Here is a 4,002-nt window from a genome sequence, read left to right as displayed (position 1 = left end):
TAACATTTATAGGATATATTTCAAGTACGTCACGATACATGTCAAGTACGTCATAATACATGTCAAGTACGTCACGATACATGTCAAGTACGTCATAATACATGTCAAGTACGTCTAGTAAAAATGGGTATGCCTTACTGTATTTTTTAAATTAATCTTATTCTTTCTTTTATATTTTTCCACTGAAGAGCAATTGTTACAGCCTATATTAACATTCTTCTGCTGATAAATTTGCTTATAAAATGTTGATGGAAACATTGTATGTGAATTCATGTATTAAGTACTATGTTAATATACTTGTATATAGGCCTGTAGCTCATGTAACTATATGTGCATACTGTGTACGAGATAAACGCTTCTGTATCCGAAGTTGTCTCCCTTGACTTTTAATGGATAAGCGTCGAGGTCCTACCTTCGTATACCACTCGTAAATCGGATAAGGATGTTCCAAGTTGATAATTCGAAGACCCAAAACAACGTAAATTTAAGCAGAAGGCCCTCTAAGAGTATGCAAGGGACTGTTTACATTTATGTGTGGTAAGTGAAGCTGGCAACAGACAAAAATGCTTCCAAGAATGCAGGAAAAACAGTGGACGTTGGAAGCATGGCCTTTTCAAACTTATGTCCTTGTTCGTGAATGATTTCTATGTCGACTACAAACATTGGTATGACGGTCACGCTTTGATTACAACCGCGCTTACAAAAGAAAAAGAGGAAACCGGGAAGAGCTCACAGGAAACCTACAAACTCTGCCCGGTACCTAACAAACCACCTTACGAAAAGTCGCCGTCCAGTTTGGAGATTCTGTTTGTCCCATAAGTGGAAAATTGAAAAAAAGTACAAAATTATGCCTCAAATCAGCGAGAATATTTTTTCTCCTGTTTCTGATTACACAAGCGCGTGCAGCAGTGCGGAGTAATTTAAATATGTGATGTCAGTCATTCGTGCTCAGACCAAAGCACAACATTTATACGGAAGATCAAATATACACCACACAAAAAAGGTCTACGCAGGACGGCTTTACACTCACAGGCTTGGAGAGGATTTCTAAATTATCATCTATATGAGGGTTGAAGGAACTGACAATAGAGGTGAGAATGTTGGATACTTCGCGGTGCTGGCTTTCCGAAATTAGGTATAGCAGACACGTTTGTATTGTAGACAATTCCCCGTACGTTGTATGTTTACGAGCACTGTACCTGCACTGGCCGCATGCGGTGCCGTTGGTGTTGTTGCTGGTGCGATTTTACATCATCGGCGTGGTGAAAGTTCAGCTACACCTATATAATCAGATATACTCCTACATATATACATATATTTCGCCAATATTTGGTGTATTCCCTTCTCCGTCATTGTCCGTGGATGCAAAAATCTCCGAATTTCAGTGGTTCCGTCATGATTTTGTCCCAGAAATGCAGACGACAAAAGCACATGGTGAAAAAAAGTAGTCCGGTCCGTGTGTGGCTTTTGATTGGCTGGTTTTTATGAATGAGCTTCTGTGAGCCAATCAAATACATGTACCTCTCTCAACATTGTTGACGAAAGGTGGGATACAATATTTATTTCACTCCCTTTATCCCATGTCGGGTTTATGGGATAAATAAGCGTATACCTTTATCTTAACATAGCAGTTATTATGTGTACCCTTTTTAGGTTCTTCGTAACCTGTTAAATGAAATTTTACAATTTGATTGAAGACGAAACTGGCTTTGTGAAATCAGCGCCTGATCGAGGTAGTGCTAGGTTTGTGCATATTTTGCTGGTCGCACTGGTGAGATTGTCCACACTTTTTGATCGGTAGAAACCTTTAAGCCCATAAAACTGTACACAAAACCGCCCACCGCGCGGGCCAGTAGTGGATTCGACCCTTTGACCTCATTGTTCAAGGAAGAGCAGACTTCTGGCTAATAGCATTAGTTTGCTCGTCAAATTAATCTTCTTCACAAACGACAGTTGTAACTATGGTGATCTAAGACGTGTGTACAAAACATGTTTGGTTGTCGGCTATGAAAATAAATGGATTATTTTAACTTAAGTTTTGAAATATATTCTGTCGCACCAATGCTGATAAGCTATGATTTACTTATTTGAGCTGGATTTGAACTTACATCGACACAGCAGCCGTGACGGAGAAGTGCACAGCAATGTTCATCTTCAGTAAAATATAATTTAATATTCCAATAGCAGGTAATTAAAATGCTGCGACTTCAGGGAAGGAAATGAATACTTAACACAAAAACCAGAACATACGTGTTTAAAAAAAATACACCAAATTAAAAAGAAGGGAACATTAAGTCATGTGAGTAACGTATAATAGAAGTACGCATTTTGGACACCTGATTGAGTAAAAGGTTGCTAAATGGTCACCCGAAATCCCTTGTAGTTACCATGTAAGCTAAATATTAATCATAAAATCTCTATCATTTGAATAAGCGTGAACCATTTCATATCAATTACTTTCCTAACAAAGACGATTGTATCGTTATTCCCTTGTTCCACAAGTTTCACCTATCATAAATATAATATAACAGACAACCTCAGAGAGAGTTAATCCAGAGCAGTGACCAAGGTGTCATAGCTGACAAATGGTTACACGTAACCAGTGAAATACGGCTACGTCAGAGAGAGTAAAACCAGAGCAGTGACCACAGTGTAATAGCTGGCTAATGGTCACACGTAACCGGTGAAATACGGCTACAGTCTAGAGAGTAAAGCCAGAGCAGTGACCACAGTGTAATAGCTGGCTAATGGTCACACGTAACCGATGAAATACGGCAACAGTATAGAGAGTTAATCCAGAGCAGTAACCACAGTGTAATAGCTGGCAAATACTCAAACGTATTACCGTATTGTCAATATACATTGGTTAGTGTTTTCTTCAGACTGTTCATGTATACGCTTGAAAAGCAGGACACCCCCTAGCACTATGGTAATTAGGTAAAGTTGCAGTGATGTGAATTTCAATTCATTAGAAGCCACTGGTCTTCCACTCTAGAAGTTAAAAGGCTGAAAATACATGAACAACGAAACTGCACCATGTCTGGGAAAACTAACGTACGAAACAACGCCGCATTTCAACAAGGACAAGGAAACCGTACTATGCCTGGAGAAACTAACGTACGAAACAACGCCGCATTTCAACAAGGTCAAGGAAATCGTACTATGCCTGGTATTTCAACAAGGACAAGGAAACCGTACTATGCCTGGAGAAACTAACGTATGAAACAACGCCGCATTTCAACAAGGACAAGGAAACAGTACTATGCCTGGGGAAACTAACGTACGAAAGAACGCCGCATTTCAACAAGGACAAGGAAACCGTACTATGCCTGGGGAAACTAACAAACGGAGCAGCACCGTGTAGCTACAAGGATGTGCAATGGACAAAGAAACCCTTAGATGGTCAACAGGGACCAAGACTCGAGTGAGTGAGTGATTGAGTGAGTGAGTGAGTGCTTGGGGTATAACGTCGTACTTACCAAGACACGAAGCACTTTAGTTCTAGTGAGGGAAAAGCAATGCAGTCCAAAAGGCAATCAATGCGCCAAAACTACTGTTAGTTCTTGTGGTGTAGAACATGCATGCTATGTGTATGAGCATGTAGTATATTAATACTACCTGGACAAATAGCCACACTTCATCCCAATCCTTCGATTCAGAAGAATAAATATAAATAACAGTTCACAAACCAAACTAATAAACACTATTCAAAATGTTACATCTGTGGTACGATATGAGATGCAGGGGTAATTATTAACAGTGAATATCTAGAACTCTGTTGAGGTTTGGTTTTAAGTGTCATCCTTCCAATATTATCTTTGCTTCGTGTGTATGGTTTTAACTGTTATTATTTTACTTCGAGTCATATGAATCAAACAGAAGCAGGTTTATTTTTTTACCATGACAAAACGGGGAAAAACTTACGATATGTATGGTATGATATATTGTTCATCGCAAATATATATATATATATATATATATATATATATATATAGTGTTTCA

The sequence above is a fragment of the Liolophura sinensis genome, chromosome 2, assembly GCF_032854445.1.
Source record: "Liolophura sinensis isolate JHLJ2023 chromosome 2, CUHK_Ljap_v2, whole genome shotgun sequence".
NCBI lineage: Eukaryota > Metazoa > Mollusca > Polyplacophora > Chitonida > Chitonidae > Liolophura > Liolophura sinensis.
This window is presented reverse-complemented; position numbering follows the sequence as displayed.